We start from the raw sequence: 21105 nt of genomic DNA, 5'->3' as shown, positions 1-21105 counted from the left end.
TTCATAATACAGTATTTGTGATTTTGCATAAAATAAGAATATATAACTAGACTGAAAAAAAAAAATCCTGAAATTTCTTGTATCAAGCTCTGTAACCAGCCCAGCTATAACTGCCTAGGTTATGGACATACCTATCTCAGCATTATGGTAGTATACAATAGCGGAGGTTGAATGTTGTGAACTATTAATGTAGTTTTTTCAGTTTATCTCATGTTCTAGTTGGTTATTAGTGCATCTGAATTGCACTGTGTCTTTAGACAACTGAAAGCCAGAAGATCAATACTTTATGTTAAGGGGATGCAGGAAGTATGTACCTAGACTGCATTAAAGTCCCACTTGGAGGCCTGCCTCCCCCCTCTTTAAAACTGACAAAATTCCCATGCCTGCTCCTCTGTTCTCTTCTCTTCTCTTCTAGTCTACTGTACTCCATGTTATTGTATTCTATTCTAATCTAATTCTATTATCTCTAACCTTTGTTTTTATTTACAAGGTTTGTACTGTTCATAAGCTAGATTCTAACACCCTGTATGCATGGTATGGTATATGTATCTTGTATAAAGGATGCTGTACTCTATTTCCTGTCTGGCTAAAAAGTTTAGAACAAGAATACAGAAAAATCTAAACAGCTCACTTTGTCTAGATCATCATTCAAGACTTGGAGATCTCTTTCAGATCAGAAAGAACCATAAGGTTTACTTAGTGCAACATACATGGAGTATAGGAGTGACTTTGGCTGATATAAGTGGGATCCTATAAATGTCTTTACATGCTTTTAAAGAATCCAGTCAGTTACAGCCTCATAAATGCACCACTTTTACATTTGTAAAAAGCTGATACTGCCCAAAGAGATGTAGCGATCTCAAAATTCCAGTCACGTAAGTGACACCACTTACTGCTTAGCTGTTTAGAAGCAGGGCCCTACCTGGAAAGGCAATTGTTTTCCTGTAGTCACTGAAATTAAAGGCCTCCCACCAGATGCAACAAAAAGCTGTGAATTCTCACATGTCACTGCTAGTAAATAATCCTATGGAAACCATTACATAGTAAGATACATACTTCAACATTTTCATTACATCTGTTACGTTGCCTTGAAAACTGTAAAAAGTTCCTGACAGCTTTACTTTTCAAAGCACTAAGAACAACAAGTGTATGTACATGCATATCAAAATTTGAAACCTGGGAACAATGTACAGAAAGACTTTCAAATATGGTGAAGGGATACACTGATACTACAATAATATGTAAATGCTAACCTTCTCATTCAGTGTTCTGTAGTTAAGAATATGCCGTCTTCTTTGAAATAAACATTTGTGATTAACTTTCAGTTCTTGTTTTAAAATATGATAGATAGTTTCACTGCAATTTTTGAGGTATACTAAAGTGTTCTGCAGCAATTATGAGGGTCAGAGTTGAACAAACCTTCAGAATTTTAATGAGTTTCCTGTGGTAATTATTTTTAATTGCCTTCAATCTCATTAGAGTACCAGGTGGCAGCTATGTAACTTCACCATGGATGTCGATTGTCTGTAGGGCCTAGTATTTCTCTGCAGACACTAATGAACAGGCTGTCCAAAGCAACTTGTTAGTTCCTTTGAACAAGAGGAATCTGATTCTGACCTCACTCACACTAAAATTAACTGCAAAGGTATGATTGCATCATACACCTTCCAGCATATGTTTTTAAACAAAAATATATGAACGTACATATGAAAACGTTAAGTTCTGTCTTCTACTATAAACTCTTCAAAGGCTTTTACATTTATGTACCACTTTAGAAATAATAAGATTGTCAGCTCCTTTATCTGTATTGTATTAATAATAAATGCTTATCTGTTGTTATCAACTCAACTGAGCCTTATAGAATCTGCTTCTTTTCATTGATTTTAATTTCTTTCCTTGGCACAATGAATAGCTGAAGGCAACAATGTCCCTGAAATCAGATAGTTCCCATACTAGATATAATTTAGGAAAAAAATACAAGGATTTTATCTTGGCCTGGAAGACAGGCTCTAAACTGATTATCTAAAACTAAATTCTTTAGCCAAATCTGTAGGCTAGTACACACATACACAGTGACATGACCTAATGACCAATAGTCTTAAAAAAACCTGTACACTAAACTTCTGGAAATTAAGTTGTAGCAAGCGGAGTCTGTTCATAGTATTTGAAAACCTCACCGTAGAATTTTTATATTAACTAAAATTGTGTACTTCTTGTTGATACTGCAGAAATCTTTTGATTTCTGCATATACTGTTTTTCACATGAGGAATATTAGAAAACAATTATAAACTCATTTCTTGATTACTTGATATATTTATTATATATATATAATATATATATTTATTATATATATATATATATATATATATATAATTATATGTTTATTATATACAACAGTCAAATATGTGTTTTTTGTTTGCTTGTTTGTTTGTTATTCCCAAAATAGTGAATTAAGTAGTTAGATTACCTTTTGCAGCAACAACTTTTCCACATATTTTAGTGGTCTGGAGGGAAGAGAGGAAGAGGCTTGTGAACTATTGGAGTCAAAGATGGATTAAAATAAGAAACTTCTTAACAAATGGATGTTTCCTAAAAGAATAAAATAAAATAAGTAATGCTAGTCATCTCTGTAATAAAATTAGTGTGTATGACATGTAGTAGCTGTCTCCATGCTCTCGGAAGATAGTCTGCATATTCTGGTGTTTTGTTACGACCTGCATGGTCACATGCACACAATTCATCCAAACTGTGCATTCACACAAACACAAATCAGGGGTAACTGTAAATTCAGACAAATGCTAGACATCCTCAAAGCCATTAGCAAAAATAAAAAGAAGTAGAAAAGGGAAATTTAGTACACTTTAAATAACAGTGATGCTGATAGACATTAAGAGTCTTAAATTCCATTGTGCAATGGAATGTTCTGTGAAAGAGGTTTAGAAAATGTAGTGAAACTCTTATAAAAGGGCTATAGGTGCATTTGCATTAATCATTGAAGGTTTCATAGTTCAAACAGTATTCTCTCCTTTGCAAACACATACTTTTTTCTGTTATTACCTTACAATTGTGTCAGGACTTTCTGTATCAGCACAGCTTGAACTCATCAGTGGCTAAGCTTGTTATGGATAATCTTATTTATTCTACCACCTCTCTGCAAGATAATCACATTATGGTTTTCTCAAGGGCTTATCACCTTGAATCCACACGGTATCTGAAATATGCACAGAGAGAGCAAGGAAGAGAAAGATGTACAGATGTGTGAAAAACTTAGCTGAAGTTCTTAATTCTTTATGCTCAGAATGATTGCATCAAGACTCAAAATAATTACTGCATATATTAAATTGTAAAGAATAGATTTAATTGGAAGGAAAATTAAATGAAAATGCTATGAATGGCATATTGGATAAGGAATGAGCATTTACATTTTCTATTAAAAGGAACAGAATAGTGAGTATATTATATTAAAAAAACTCTTATCTGTAATGAGTTAAAGATTATCCCAAGGAGTTCTGATATTATTTCTGTAAGACCAAGATCATATTTGCCTTTCAATAAAGTACAGCATGAAAGGAATATTTTCCTCTGAGGCTTTAATAAGCATATAAGAAAATGCAGTTCATTTGTTGAATTACCAAAAACTAAACATTGAAATGAACTTAACAAAATGCACATAGACAGAATGTCTGGACAATGCCCAGGTATTTGAACAGACAGAATTATCTGTTATTCCGTTATTTGGACATTTAACCTTGATTAAATGCTGTTAAATAGTGCATATAAGATAATGTTCCACTGCCAAATAAGTGTATTAATTTGTTCCTATAAAAAAATATTCAAAATACATAATTGTTATGAATTCATCTGATTATTTTTCCAAATGCATGTCATAAGAAGGTGTTGGAACCCCTCTTTTCACTTGCTTTGGCAATGCTTGCCTTATAAACCTAGTCCAAATTCATTTTTATTCAGGAGATCCATAGAATTCATTAGGGCTTCTCTGAAAAGAGACTTTGACTTACTTAATCCAATATTATGACCAAGTCAGTGAAATTAAGCAGTTGCTATCTCTTCATTGTGTTGGCAAATTATTTTTTCTCTCCCTTGTGTCTATTATCAATTTTAGCTACAAACAGTTCAACACAAAACTATCATGTCCACTTTTTTTGCACATTGCCAGTCAGTCAAGTTCTTTGAAGTGGGGGACTCAGTTCTGTCTTCAAATGCATTCAGTGGGAATTTAGTATCTCTACAGACAGAAGGTGGTCCTATATTTGGCCGTATTCTTGTGTAACTCACATGTGTGTTCGTTTATATTAGCAAGTGTTAAATAATTCTTCATTCCCATGTATCTAAATGCTCCTTAGATAAGCACAAATGTTAGCACACCCTGTGCAGTGTAGAAGGTGATTAAATATGAAGTGGTATTTTGAATTTCAAGTGGATTCTTCTTCATAAAGTGTAACACACTGTGCAAACTAAACAGATTTGAGCATTTGATTTGGTTTCAATCCTTTTCTCCACAGAGAGGAGTTCTCACTGTTGGGAAAAGAAGGTGTTCATATATCTTACATGAGAAACAAAATCAGCTTACACAATTTTTCAGAAGATAATTTGAGCTTTAGATGTAACTTTTAATATTTATATTTGTAGCATTCTTTTATGACCACTGTGATACATGTCAGAAAAAAAAAAAAAAGTGTAACAATGAAATAAGATTATTAGCTTGTTTTTGTTTTTGTTTTTTTTTCCTTTTTCTTAATCATTTGCCAGACAGAGAATAGTATCTAAAAACTCACTAATAGAATTTATCAAGGAAGGTGAGGAATGCTTATACAGCTAAGCTAACATGAATGGGATCTGTAAAACTATGTTAATGGTAAGGAGTCAAAAGCTGCAAGATATCAATGTAATTTTAATTCAGCCTCCTTGTGCACATGCATTACAAAGCCATAAATTCATAATTACATGCTGTATTTTCCACTGAACCCTGCATTCATTTTGCAGTTTCTCTGAATGGTTTCTAACTGCCATATATGTAAGAGACTTAGAAAACACTTCAGGTTTCTAATTCATTCTTTATGATCTCTGTGCATCTCACCTTACATAAATGATCAAAGTTGGATCCCTGCCCCTTGTTAGCCCAGGAATAACAGAAATGATCTATAATATATTTAGCAGCTTCCTGGTGAAAAATGTCACTCTATCCCTGTAGCTCTCTCCCAGTGTGCAGACACTGGTCATCCAACATCCATGTAACTGAGCTTTTAAGATAAAGCTGATTGCATTCACAGTATGTTCTGTGAGATGAGGGAAATTTAACATTACTGAGAAGAAGGGTGTGGAATTTTCATCAAAAAAAAAAAAAATGGAAAAGATTTTCTATCTGAAATTCACTACTGAGAAATGAAAATAGTGGTAAAAAGAGCTACCTCTCCATCTTTTCATTCTGCTATAGTGTCTCACCATATTTTCTACAGAAACTGTAAAGTCTTGAGTGACCAAAGATTTTTAAAGTATCCTTTGAATATCATCATATGCTCCATAGAGTAGTTACCTTTTTCTCTATTAAAAGCATCTATTAATGCACAACATTCTAGGAGTTAAGAAGTTTTATTTGAATATAACACCTGTAGTGAAAACACATCTGCCAATGTGGTTATTAAGTCCAATACTGTAGGCAAATGATTTCTTGGAACTATTAGTCTATGTTTAAAATTCAGATGTTTCTTCAGCAAAATTTAGAAGACTTCATTTTTTGTATTTCCAGAAATATATGTAGATTTATTTAAATTGGGTGTGCACATGGCTTAAGCATCTCTGCAAGGCAAATACACACACACACACATCAGTGTGTGCAGGTACCAGTTAGAGAAATATCACTAAGTCCAAGTGTGATCTCTGGAACGCACTGTTGTAAGCACTCATAGCAATCGGGGGAAGTAACTGCAGTTGCTGTACAAGAAAACACTGAAGAGAGATGAGCTACAGACATCAAATGTTTCTGTAGTCTCCTGAAGAAAGAGTGTCTCCTAGCTCCCTTATGTAAATATTGTGATATAAAAAAAAGCAATATGGGTCATAGTTTAGTCTTGAAGCTGTGAGTTTCTAATGGATTCTGCTTAATAGAGAGAAAATTCTCCTTCAGACACCTTTGCATACCATCTCTAACACATAGCTCATCCAACCTTGTAAGGTTACACAGCCAGGTTTCAACATGATCAATCATCCTGTGTACTCTTACAAATAATGTGTCACCAGAATACCCACTACATAAATAAAACAAATGATATTCCCAGGCTGCTTTTAAGGTGGACCTTGCTTTGGGGCTGCTGACAGGTACTGGTGAGGTCTGCATAACTGTCTCCATTAATGCTGCAGGCTCTTAAGGAAGGATTCAAGTCTTTCCATCTTATATGCATTTTAAAACACTCACAATGCTTGGTACCTAATTAATAGCAACATTAATAAATTGAATACCTTGATTCTTTGATTATACTAAGTAGTTGGATAGTATACTTTAATTGGTCACAATGGAGAGATAATGACTGAGTAATATTTCTGCTCTGTATGTTTCCTCTTTCTGACAACTGTCAGCAGGTTTTCTTGTTTTCGGGTGCTTAGTAAATTATTTCAGGCTGATTTAGTCAATTCATAATTAGAATCATAGAATTACCCAGGTTGGAAAAGACCTTGAAGATCATCAAGTCCAACCGCAGCCTAACCATGGTACCCTAACTCTAACAACCCTCTGCTAAATTGTATCCCTGAGCACCACATCCAAACGGCTCTTCACAGTATCACAGTATCACAGTCTTGTGCGGACTGGAAGGGACCTTCGGTGTTGCAATGCGGCATTCCTACCACTGCGCCACTGGGGCACACTCTTAAACACATCCAGGGATGGTAATTCAACCACCTCCCTGGGAAGCCTATTCCAGTACTTAACTACCCTTTCTGTAAAGAAGTATTTCCGAATATGCAACCTAAACTTTCCCTGGCGCAACTTGAGGCCATTTCCCTTCGTCCTGTCACTTGTCACCAGTGTGAAGAGACTTGCCCCACTCTCACTGTAAGCACCTTTCAGGTACTGGAAGAGGGCAAATTAATAGTAGAAAGTAATTTTGTACTAGCAGATAAATGATAAACATCCCTTTTTCATAATTTTGGTCTTAAGTGTGCTACACTTTCTTATAGATGAAAGTTTTGCTTGGTATGCAATCACACTGATTCCATGTGCCTATCGGCAAGTTATTTGAGGCATTATTTACAAACACTACATGATTAGTGTGAAAAATAAAAATAATTAAAAAAAAAAAATAAAAATTCAAGACAAGTACCAGTGTTTTAAAGCAAGAAATGTTAATGACTTCCAATATTTCTTAAATTTCCACCTAGTAGCAGGCTGAAATTTTCACTCAGCACCTTGTTTTTTATAGATGTGACCTACAAGTATCAAAACTCAATGGGACGTAATGTAAGAATTAATCATTTCTCAAAAGCAATAGGGCCTAACAGTTCAGTGATGGATGTAGAAGGAAACTATGATTCTTTGGCTCTGATCCATGGTGCCTTGGGATGACATTTCATAACCTCTTTGGTTCCACTATTTCTTGTCTATATAGGTTAGAAAATATTGGCTTAAGGACTGTCTTTTACTAGTCATCTTTCTTGCATCTGACAGAATGCCTCTACAAACTCCGCAGGGGCCACAGAGAAACAGTACATAAACTACTTAAATCTAATGATAAAATACTGTCTACATTGCTTGAAAATATTACAGTAATCAAAGACCAGAATCTGACAGAATTTAGTAACAGTCCCCAAACTAGCTCCTTTATGGTCAACTTAGGAAAACGTTAGCATGCATTTGAAGGTTTACAATCAAGGGTTACAGATTATTTTGTACTTTAATCCAGTAGTACTTCATTGTATGTGAGCTTTTCTCAAGGTTTTAGCTCTCCGCGAATCTCTTGATAAGCTCTTCTCAATGACTGTGCTGAGCTATTAGTGTGTGAACTGCTAGCCTGCCCAGTGTTAGTCTTAAAGGTCTGTCACAAGAAGATGCTCTAAATATTGTTTGTGATTTGCATTTTCTCTGCTAAATATTTTCCTTAATCTGGACAATCACAAAAAAAGGAGGTGAAATCACTTTTTTTTTTTTTTCCATTATAATTTTTTTATGATAAATTAATGTTTCACCAGGAGTGTGAAGCTTGGAGACAAATTTATTCTGCTTTTTTTTTAAAAACAAAAAAAACAAAAAAAACTTTTTTTGCAGTCAAGTGCTCTGGCATGTTCCAGTGGTGGTACTTCTGCCTTGATTTCAGAAAAAAGGGCCTGCACAGTGCAACTAGGACATAACAGGGTACGGAACACAAGTATTACAGGGAGTGGCTGGAGGAGCTGGGATTGTTTAGTTTGGAGGAGGCTCAGGAGAGATGTTATTGCCCTCCACAACTACCTGAAAGGAGGCTGTTGCAAGGTGGGATTAGCCTCTTTTCCCAGGCGACAGGACGAATGGGAATGACCAAAGGTTTTGCAGGGGGAGGTCCAAGTTGGCTATTAGGAAAAAGCTATTCTCAAAAAGAGTGGTGAGGCATTGTAAAGAACTGCCCAGGGAGGTGTTTGAGTCACTGTCTGCACAGGTGTTCAAGAAATGTCTATATGTGGCACTGAGGAACATGGTTTAGTGGGCATGGTGGGCATGGGTTGGTGGTTGGGCTAGATAATATCAGTGCTCTTTTCCAACCTTAATGATTTTGATGCTCTGATAATCTGTGAAGACTGATGGTACCAGTCTACAGTTATTTATTTCCATTGCCGGAAAGAGAAGTCCTGAAGACAATCTGCACACAGGCTAACCACAAGTTGCAACACAGGCTAAACTAGATCAATGTTCCAATAACTTTTTTTTAACAAAACCCAGCAGGTCACAATCACCTATTCAAATAATTGAAAATCTGTCACTAGGGTATAAAAATATACCAGTCAAATTTTTCTTGCCATTTATTACAGTGGTTCAGAGATTTAAGCAAAATCAATGAAAACTAAAACTGATATTTGCACAGGACTGACCTTTAGCTGGTATAAACCTATAAAATGCTTCTTATCAAATGATGGGCCAGTTCGTAGCTAGTTCTGATCGGTCCACTAAGTTTAAAAGATCAAAGATTTTCTACATTTTTCTGTTATTTCTGGTGTATGGATTGATATTTCTAAAGCAGGCAGTCATGAATATGAGATGAGTTTGTTCTACTACTTCTGCCAGCATATGAATTTGATGTATGAAATCGTTTGTACAAAATGGCAAAAATCCATGTATCATTTAGCATGCTTCATTCACAGAAGTAGTGCATTTACTATATTAAGATACCCTTTTAAGGAATTACCCAATTTAAAAAATTGAATGAAGGAAAAACAAATCTCTGGCACTTCAATTTAATTGTAAAAGAAAATGCTACGTTAACTGCTGATCCTCAGAGAAATCCAAAACTAACAGGAGGAAAATATTACCACTCAATAAAAGTCTTGGCAACTTCCCTCTGAAACACAATGTGCACACATGAAACAGCCACTAACTTATTAGATCATTAGGTAAAAGCCAAAGTCATTTGAATAGAGTGCTGTTCTCCTTAAAGCTGAAATACTTCCTAGTGACATAAATAAAGCAGACACAAACAACTTTCATGATAGGAATTATTAAGAATAGTAATTTTTATGAAGTGATCTGCAGAACTTTCTTACATGCAGATTTATTTGAAGTTAACTTTTTCAGTATGATCAAGAAATTTTATGAATTCAATACTACTTTTCTATTTTTAACTAACCCAAAAACCAGAATACCAATATATGAAATGCAAATCTTTCTTAGTGTAAATGGAAAAATGTGGGTGGAAATTAAAAGGGCATCTGAACATGTTCTTGGAAATGCTTTCCACTTCACAGATGTACAAATAATAGCAACATTTTTTTTTCCCTCTATGTTCTTTGAGTATTTTTACTTATGAATACAAGTGAGAACACAGTTGTGTCACACTTACTAGTATGATGGCTTGAATAAAGGAAGAAAACAACAGCTGAAAGCTGTATAGATCGGCATTTTTTTATTTGGACATTTTTCTTTAAAAACAAACATTGGCTCCTCCTAGGGTTTGGTACATTTATATACTAGGCTACATCTCTGATCTAATAACGCTGCAATTATTTAATTCCATGTAGAATAAAAGCAACATCTGAAGAAACAGAAACAGAAGAAACACTCTGCCTGTGCTGTATCCTCTCTTTGATCTACACCTTCTTTTGCTTTTTAGAACACATTGTTCCTTCCTGACCCCTCTAGTGGTTTTCCACATCTCTTATTCCCAAATTTCCCTTCTCTTTTTCCTGTATGTTTGGGCCTTACTTCTTTTTTCTTCTTACCAAGTAAGTTGATTTCCATACATCCTCCAAAACTACTACTAGTAGTAGTACTACCTACCTATTTTATCTTCTGAATTTACTCAATTCATGCTTCCCACTCTCTTTATGAACTTAGTACTATGTACACTGCTCAACAATTCTTTCTTTGTCCTTGTATAGCTACTCTTTTGCCAATGCTGGCCATCGCAGTACCCTTCCTGACAAGTCCCTCAGGTCAGTTTCACGTCTTTCCTCTCATTCTTTCTCTTGCAAATGTCTTCCTTCTCTCTTTCACTTCTACCCTTTTCTCCTTGCTTCTTATGACTGGGAGGTGAAGACAAACTGCACTCTGACCTAAGGAAGACAGTCCTTGAAAATCCTCTCCAAGAAGATGGACATATTACAGCAAATGAAGCAGTACCTCATGAGGTGAAAAGTGCCCTTCTCCCTCAGATTTTTTTTTTTTCCCTTACATTTTTTCAATATTTCTGCTGGATATTTGAACTAGATTAATCAGGGATTGCCAAATAAGTCCAAGTGAGGAGGCATAAAATGTCCCTGAATCTAACAAAAGATTGTGTAAGTCACCCGCATTAAGTAGTTTTAGCTCTATAGACAGTTGGTGACCTATGGCTGTCAATGCCAGCTACAGAAATACTCCCGTATTTAGAATGAAATAAAAATTGTTAGCCCACATATCTTAAGTCAAAGTCAAACAGAGGACTTATTTTCAAGAGCATTCTTTCAAGTAGAGCCAGGAATAATATCCAGTTTAGCTGCAAGCAATTAATGTTTTATGTATTTTTTTTCTTTTCAGAACAACTTAATGTGTTGCTTTTATATAGCTCTCATCTAACAGTTACTTTTAATTTATATTTGAGAAATTATTTTCTTACAGAAGAAAAAATATGAAATGGAAATACTACCTTGCATATATTTGTTTCTCTTTGCCCTTTGTCCATTTTACACTGGTAAACTAACTGGAAGCTGTACAACACAAGAGACACATAAACTGTAACATTAAAGCATTTGAAATTAACTACATTTGCAGGACATGGGCACAGAAAGAATGAGGAAATGTGCAATACCTGAGTTTACAATTAGCTGGACTATCACTGTGTGTATCTCTGAGTATACATGTTTGCTGCTTTATGCTTTGTTTATTGCACTAGCAGCAAAGCACTTTCACATTAAAACAGTAGTGTATTCTGTGTTTTCTTCCACTTAATGTTGAGGACAGTGCTTTGGTCTCCTCATCCTGTATGAAGAAACTACTGGGATATGTGGCAGACTGATGTGTTACTTGCAGAATAACATTTACTTGCAGAATAATGTTTACTTGATCTAACTCTACATTGGCTGTCTTGAAATGCTTAATAGGAGGTGGGTTTCAGAAAACAAGAAAAAGGATTTGAAACAGGTTTCTTTCTGCACCTCTGGATCCAGTGTTATTGCAAAGCTCGAATTCAGAGGGCCTGATTGAGAGATGCCTGGACAGCAACGTCATTTAGATGGGAACTTTCTTTTTTTTTTTTTTTGAGTTTCATTGTTGCTGTTGTTTGTGTCAAGGAATCAAAGCAACCACTCAAAATAACCTGGGAAATTTTGGTTTAATGTCTTCATGTAAAATGCACTCCAATCAGAAAAAATAAGAGTTTGGATTTGAAATGCTGTTGACTGACAGAAAACCTGTAATATTATCACAGTTTCTTCACTGTTTCAAACACCTTTTTTTTTTTTGCTGTTCAGACATCAACACTGTCTCTTAGGTAAATCAAGGGTGGAAATGTCAGAACTTAAAAGTACCTCTTCTTAACAGATAAGGTGTTATTTTCTGCCCCTTTACCACTTGGTTTCACCTCCTTACTGTGCAGAATTGTCTTTGTCACAAACTCAGTTACACGGTACAGACACACTCTAGATGTTTCAGTGTTTACAGTGATGTCTGGTGCTTTTATTTAAAATGTGATAGAAGGCCTCAGTCTTGCAACACCTTCTTTCAGTGCTCAGGGGTGGCAAGGATGCTCAGCATCCTATAGAGCTACATATAAAAAAATTTCTCTGGCATGCTGTGGTGTGGGCCTCCAGCAAGGAGATCAATAGACACCAACATTGCAGGTTTTCTGCCTTGGGGAAAAAAATAAAAAAATCACATAAGTAGAATCAATGGCATTGTAATATGGATGACATTTTATGTGACTGGGGACAAAGAGAAGAACAGTTATGAGAGTACATAGCCAACTGGATTTTGTTTATTCTTCACACGATGCAACATCATTCCCATTTATACTGTGGGAGGATTTGATTTTTGCAAAAAAAAAATCTTTATTTTTTTTAGATAATATAAGAGAAATTTATCATCCCTACCAAACACTGGCAGATAAAAATTCCTATAAATTTATGACATACAAAACATGGATGTAAATTTCTATTTTAGAACTATTACCCATTCACAGTTACTCTCTCTAGTTTCCCAGCTACAACATAAAGTCAGAGCGATGACTCTAAATCAAAATTGCATTCTTCTGACACTCCATCTCTCTGTCATATTGTCTCTTCACAATATCTATGCTACAAAGCTCTGCTTCTTTGCCCATTGATAGCATCACAGGAAACATCAATTTTATTGGTAACAAGACTGATATATATGTAGAAAAAATCTTACAAATTGTGTTTGTGGAGAGGAAAACTGTGTTAAACACAAAAGCCATTTAAAGAAAACCAATTTGTTTTGCAGGTTTTTTTTCAGCTGATACATAATATTTTGTGGCATCAAATTGTGCTATATTGGACATATTTATTGTGGTGCTGTGTATGATATACAACGTATGCTAACATGGAGCTCTGATAGTGCACCTTTTTCAGACGGAAGAAAAACAGCCTGGCTGTATCCTCAGGTACTTAAATACCTCTTTAACTCTTGTCTGCTTTAATCACAAACATCCTAACATGTTTTGCACCTCAACTCTAATGTTTTTATACAAAAATGAGACAAGGGGTATCACTCTATTCAGAGAAATTTAGTAAACAAAGCAACAAATAAATAAATAGTATGAAACCATTTTTTAGAGGCTTGCTCATTTGGAAGAGAATGAATATATTGTGTTTATCATAAATATATAACCTGAATCAAAAATTGCACTGTGTCTTCCTTATTTATTTGCTAAATGACTTAGCTGAGTCTCTAGAGATGACTGCAAGTTCATGTTACCACAGAAAACAGTCTTTATTTTCAGAATATTTCAATTAGCCAAACTGTTTCATGCAGTTACATCTGGATAATGTATCTACAGAAATCAGCATGTTTTTAAAGAAATGTCTGGGGAAAAAAAAAAAAAAAAGAAACAAAAAAAGGAACTCATGACTTTCATCAGCACATCTCAGGTGAGCAAACATAGCTCTGTCCCCTTACGTTTCAACAAAACCTCATAGACTTGCATCTTGAAACACTTTGTTATTCTTTTCAGAAGAAGCCATATCTTTGATTCCATATTCAGTTTGACACTTGTCCTTTCATCCATTATTCCCTTAGGCTTGCCTGCTGAACCTCCACAGAAAGATAAAGAAGTGTATCTTGCTATTCCAGTAATGGCTGGTATAGTGTTAGACATAATACATTGGATTTTGGGGGTCTAGTGAACCAATCTGTTCCCTTTTATTGTTTTTGTGAACTAAGGTATTTGTTGTTTCTATTCTTGTTTCTTTACTAACATTGCTTTTCATGAGCTTCTATACACTTAAATTCCTCTGATATTGCACCTATAGAAACCCTAGGCTGATGTCAATCAGGAAAATTCCCATTTAAACTGAGTTACTAAGTACTTTCAGAAGCAAAGGATCTGGCTTTTTGAAGTGAGGCTGTTGCTAGTCTGAAGTCTTAATAAGAGGTTATGCTAACATGCAAAAAGAATGCCAGAACATTATATTTTTAAAAGATGAAAAATCATAAAGGCTATTGAAAATGGAAATAATATTCGCACTCAAAGACAGTTTGAACTGTGAGTTAATAATGAAATCCCAAATCTGAAGAGCCTTCTGATATTATAATTACACATTATGTCTTTTTGTTCAGCTGTTACATTCTGTGGAGAGAGAATCTGTTTATGTTAATGTAGAGGCACAACAAACTAACATGTTTAAATAACAGGATGGAGTACAGTGTCATAAGGCCTTGTAAGTGATTGTCTACTCTTTTCCTACCAGTCTATTGACATTCAGATCATTAAAGTGAAATTCGCAGCAGCACTCCCGGCCTGCACAAGGCCTATGCATCCCTTAAATCCAACTTAAATTCTCTGAATGGAGCTTTACAGGGATTTATGAAGTACATAGCCCTATGAGCCTTCTGCACAAAAGGTGAATACTACCATTAATTTATTTCACCTCTGCAAATCCTTAAACCAAAATTACAGTAACTTCAGTTGTTGTCTCTCTTTAACATATCTCCAGGAAAAGTTGACGGGACTCTTCTGCTATCTTTAAAAACATACTTGATCTCATTGCTGGAGTTTGACATGAAACAATGCATCAAGCATTTTAAAAACGGGTAAAAATTAACACCTAAAAGAACCACTGGTATTTTAAAACAGTGAAATAGAGCATGGAGGAAAACCCATTTGTGAGTATCTATTTTACTTCCATGTCCATCAGTATCTGAAGAAAAAGTCTTCCAAATATTGTTGATTATGACTAAATTAAATTGCAGAATCACAGACCTTTGCCTCGTGTTTGCAAAGTATGGGAACTGTCAAACTCATGCAATTTTCATATTTTAGACTGTTTTTAGTTGTTTTGTTTAAATACTCCTTGGATTCTACTTTAGTTATTTCACACAAGATGAAAACAACCTGACAGCCAATCATATTCTGTTTCAGAGGGGTAAAATAGGCACTTTTGAAATTTGTCTTGCATTTTTTCATCTCAATTCCAACCTAATCAAACCTTCTCTATGCAACTAAATAGCAACATTTAAAACCAATTTGAATCATGTAAATATAAGTTCATATGGCAAGTAGAATTCTCTACAGAGTATAAACATCTAATGGGAGAACAGTTTTCATTGTACTGTAGAATTTAGCATCTCTTAAGAGAACGCATGCTTGCCCCTAATCCTCAATTTCTATATACACTTAAAGTCAATCCCTCCACCTTTTTAAAAATAAAATTATGTGCCCACAAAGAAAGAGAAAATGTCAGGACTTTTTTATTTGAAAATAGGATATATATTGATATAGATATTAAAAAAGCTGATTTATTTCTTTATTCTTTAATCACTGCTCCTGGGGCTCTGGACCATATCAAGAGGGATTCTGACAGCTTACTGTTAGTTTGGAGAAGAAAGAAAAAAATATATCAGCAGTGAATGATTGTATTACAGGTTGACAATGATGAAATAGTAGAGGCCATGCTACAATTTCTGCTCCTTCATTTGTCTTTGTTGATAAAATGAGCACTGTCAGAGGCTCGAGCTCACAGCAAATTTAACGTGACTCTGTTTATCCCTGCACAGAATAAGGTTTGCACATGATCCGATGATGAATGAAAAAAAAAAAAAAAAAAAAAAAAAAAAAGTTCTGAACATCCTTAAAGGAATAAAGATGGAGAAAACTAATTACATTTTTCAAGAACATAATTAATTAAGCAGCACGACATCCAAAGTTACAAGGGTTGCTCTGAAAGTGATGCCTCCTATTTTATGATGCTGGCTTATGAAATCAGAGGCAGATGCTGGTGGTATGGCATTAGAGGTTAGCCCTTCCCACCAATATTCCATTACATCTTATCGCCATGTCACAGATGACAGCAGAGGGCCAGTCTAGCAAGATGGTGTCTGACATGGAAATACGTAAGAAGAAAATGTGTTAAACTGAATTCCCTCGTGCAGAAAGAATGGCACCCACTGACATGCACTGATGCTTGCTGAACTTTTCTACAGACCAAACAGTGAATGTGAGCAAAGTGAGGCAGTGGGTGGTGCATTTCAGCAGTGGTGACAGTGATAGTGGAGTGATAGTGTTTGTGCAGATCTTAGGATATGTGGCATACAGGCTCCTGTTCATCCCTGGCAAAAATGTATAGCTCATGGTAGTGGCTCTACAGCAAACATCAAACATGACCATGCCTTCAGAGTCATCACTCTGAATGGTCATGGCTCTGGCTTACTTCATGTTTACTTGTATACTCTTTTTTTTTTTTTTTTTTTTTTTTATTCTCAATGCACTTACATTTCTCAGTGATGAAATTCTGCAGTATTCCTCAATATCTACCACCTGTTTCAATTCCCATTTACCACGTACTTTGTAAAAAAAAAACAACACAATTTGTTAACACAATTAAGCTTTATTTTATAATTACAGTAGCAATAATCCTGTGATTTATGCAGGCACAAGGTGCCAAAGGATTAATATATACAGATACATAACTACGTGTGTCTGTATATGTATATATACATATATATATATATATATATACGTCTGTATATTATGATGATGATGATGATGATAAATAAGGCTGCGTCATCAAACGGCGCCCCAGTAGGAGTCCCCCGCCCGCCGTCCCTCAGCCCCCAGTCCTGCCCTGCCCGGCCCCCCCCGTCGTCGACCGCAGCCCGCACCTCGGGGCAGCAGCGCCCCCTGCCGGTAGGCGGTCATGCAGGCGGCTCAGCCCTTAGTTTGGGCGAGTGGAGAGAGCGCAGAGACAAGAGTTCGTTCACCTCGTCCTTACGGTGTTAAGCTCCTCGGGTAAAGTTTATACCGGTATAATTCTTTTCTTTAAAACGGTCGCCTTCAGATCCATTTTTGTAAAATATATTTAGAGTTTCTATCCATCTCTTACCTATTTTAATCTGTGTTACCTGTTTCCGGCAGAGAAACAGAGCAAGAGAATACAGTTACTTCTTAATTTAAAAGTTTTATCCATAAAACACTGAAATTTAATTATCTATCTTTTCTGTTCTCTTAGAAGAATTTAAAGAAGTCTCTAATAAACTAGCTAGTGAAAAGGACTGAAAATTCACTTGAATCACACAGTCACAGAATGGTTTGGGTTGGAAGGGACCTTACACCCTACCCAGCTTCAACCCCATACTATGAACAATGCTGTCCCCACCATCTCAGGCTGCCCAGGGCTCTATCTAACCTGATAGAGGTTAGATAGAGCGTTTCTAGGGTCTCTAGGGTTGGGGCACCCACAGCTTCTCTGGGCAGCTATGACAGTGCCTCACCACTCCCCTAACATCTAACCTAAGTCTTCCCTATTTTAGTTAAAAAGCATTTGTCCTTGTCCTGTCACTCTCTGCCTCTTGTAAAAAGTTCATCTCCCTCTTGTTTATAAGCTCCCTTTAAGTGTTGGAAAGCTACAATGAGGTCTCCCCCAAGCCTTCTCCACGATGAGCAGCTGCAGCTCCTCCACTCACACAGCAGAGGTGCTCCAGCCCTTTGATTGGCTTTGTGGCCATCCTCCACTGAATAGTCCACCCTTCAAAACCATATATTTCCAAATCAGTGATAAGGATGTATTATGGGACCATGACAAAGGCCTCAAAGAAGCCCAGAAAGATGATATCAGGGTGCTCCTTCTTTGTCCACCTGTGCTGTTACTAGAAGAAGGCAAGCACATAGGTTAGGCACAGTCTACCTCTGGTGAAGTTGTGCTGGTGGTCATGGATAACTTCCATGTCTCGTGTGCCTTAACATCTCTTCCAGGCTATATTTGGAAAATGTTAATAGAAATAGTTCCATTAACAACAGTTATACTTTACCTGTATGTTGATACTGTTTGAAGGCAGCACACACTAATATTCAGTGTTTGATTTCCATCACAATCAAAGGGATATTTTCAGGATGAATGGTCTGGTGGTTTTTTGGTTTTTTTTTGTTGTTTTTTTTTTTTGTTTTGTTTTGTTTTTGTTTGTTTTGGTTTTTTTGTTTTTTGTTTTTTGGTACTGCAGTCAGCTTTTAACTATGAATAGCAAAGTGTTTGAATTTGAAAAGCAAACAGAAGATACAATCTGTGTTCAACAACATCCTTAAAGCAAATACAAACCAACCAGAACAAACAGCTCCAGGCAAGCTAACAGAGTAAACAACAAAAAGCAAAGAGAACAAGGGAAGAGCAGTGGGACACTGTACAGAACTTTCTTTGGACGCTGAGGTCTTAGAGGGTTTCAGCAACTCCCAGCTCCATCTGTGTAAAGGAAAACATTTATTTTGCCACTGGCATGAGAATTAAAATTCTACTATGGGACCGGGACTGTGAAGTTCATAGGGCTTTATAACTCCTTAATTAATTTCTCTCCTGTCAAATTGTCAAATAACTCAGCACCAACATATTTTTAGTGCAGTAAGCAGTCTCAAATAATTTCTCAATCAATCTTTAGGATTTGATTCCACAGTGTAAGCCATTGATACCAGCTTCTGCCCTGCTGATTTCACCTAGAGCTCTGTGGGCTCTAGTGCAAGAATTGGCTCTCATTAACCACTTTGCACAGTCAGGGCTTGCTTCTGTCCTGACTTTGCTGGTGGAGGTTTAATACTCTACAATATTATATAGCTCTTTCCAAAGGTATGTTAGTTTTTGTCTTTTGTCCACATGTACTTATCAGCTACGGTATCTGCTGGTTAGATTTTTGTCCTGAGGCACTTAGCCATCAATCAATACTTCATGATTCTCATTATTCTACTTTTATTTTATCTGAGATTATAGTCTTTATTAGAAAGTAGGCTGCCTTGCAAACTGCAACAGTCTTAAAACACAGTTGCGAGCTAAGTTGGATAATTAATGTCTTTCTGGGTCTTTGTTTGTTTGTTTGTTTGTTTTTGAACACACACTAAAACACATTATCTCAATTTCCATGAAACTTTGATGTCAAAACATTAGCCATTTTTAAAAATTATTATTATTATTATTTTAATCCAGAAAGAACTACTGAAGGAATTACAAGTATTATAACAGAAGCAATTCTGTTAGTATGTAATTTTGCATGTATTTGTGTTTATTTGTGTACTACTGTCATCAAGGAAGCAGTGTTAGGTAGTATTAAAAGACAATCTTTTAGAAACACATGCAAAGCTGTAACAAAAGGTCTCTTTATTTTCTGCCTGATATATTTTCCTTTCTGATGTAATGATTTTCAGAAGTCGTTAGCCTTACAGGGGTCAATAGACAGTGTAAAAGTCCATTAGGTGCAGAAGAAAAGAGTGCTCTGAAAAACAGTCACAGTGAGAAGCATAAAACAAGAAAAACAATGGTCCAGCAAACATCAGGAGTGTTATTAAGTACAGATGTTGTCTTAGAAAGCAAAGCATCTGGTACAAGGAGAACATTCTCGTGTTCTGAACTGGCCAATTTGGACCTTCTTTTGTCAATTTTAGGGCTCTGGAAAGATATCTATTTCCCATTATATTTCCGAAGATTTGTGTGAGTAGAAATGGACTATAACCACTACTGCATCTCATTATTTCCCCTGAACTCTGCAATCTGGCTTTACAGCCAATTTATATGATAGTGACACCTGGTATTTTTCCTTATAGCTGCAAATTTCCTTCATTCTTTCCTATGACTTGGCTCTGTTCTTTACAATTAGACTTACAAATGACATCCCTAGCTGTGGTGCTTTGTCTCTCTGCCAGGAGCTCACCGTGCTGGTTTCTCACTCCCTCTCCTCGGTGGGTCAGGGAAATGCTGACTGCGCATTCAGAGAAGACCAAAACAAAGATGTAATGCATGTCCTACTTGTGGGCTCTCCATTGGCATATCTGCACATGTATATTATTCTGCTCTGTTTCAGGAGGCAGTGGATGTGTATAAACAACAAAGACAAGATTTTCAGCTTAACAGATGTCCAGTCTATGAAAAACAAAATATAAAGGCCAAATCCAACATTTTTATCTTCTTTCTTTGGTCACTTGTTATTATTCAAGTGAGATCTTTCTTTTTTGTGATTACTGCTTTCCCATTCACTCTGCCAAAATGACAATCAAGGATGGACAAATCCAAAGCCAACCTATTTTTCACGTTCTTTTACTGTAAGGAAGGTAGATTTCTCAACATTAAGAATTTAAAGGGAAAAAAAAAAAAAAAAAAAAAGGAAAAAGAAACAGAATTATTCATTTTTTTTTAAAATAATAATAATAGTAATAATAAAAAGTCTGAGACACTGCATCCATTCTAAGAATCCATGTCTAAGTACTAGATTAATTCCCAGGGAGAATGAAGAGAACCAGTGTGCACCAACTGAAATTCAGGTTTAATATTTAGATTTTGAAATTGTTAACCCCTACCCATAATTTTACTCATGACAGCTGCATTATAAAGATCCTGATAGCTCTGGAGCTTGAGCACTGAACTGATATCCAACAAAGTTTTTTTCCTGTCTAACTTTCAGGCCAGCTGGATATGACATGAACAAATTCCTATAAAAAGTGGTGCATCCCAGGAGATTAACATAGATTGGATAAGCTTCAGGTAAACTTTTGAACCAAATTTTATGTCTTCCAAGGATTATCTGCAAGGCATTATTGATAATTCCTATGACATTATTGCTATTGCTTTGCACTATATAACACTGAATTTTTTTGTGATTTTATAATGGAAGAAAATATGATTTATTTACTTTCAAGGGAATATTGTTGTTAACATGAAAATATAGAGGAAGAGGCATCATTTATAATTATTTCCAGATGATATTTGTTAATAACTGTGAAACG

The sequence above is a fragment of the Coturnix japonica genome, chromosome 1 (assembly GCF_054131305.1).
Source record: "Coturnix japonica strain WE chromosome 1, WE-NBRP24, whole genome shotgun sequence".
Classification (NCBI taxonomy): Eukaryota; Metazoa; Chordata; class Aves; order Galliformes; family Phasianidae; genus Coturnix; species Coturnix japonica.
This window is presented reverse-complemented; position numbering follows the sequence as displayed.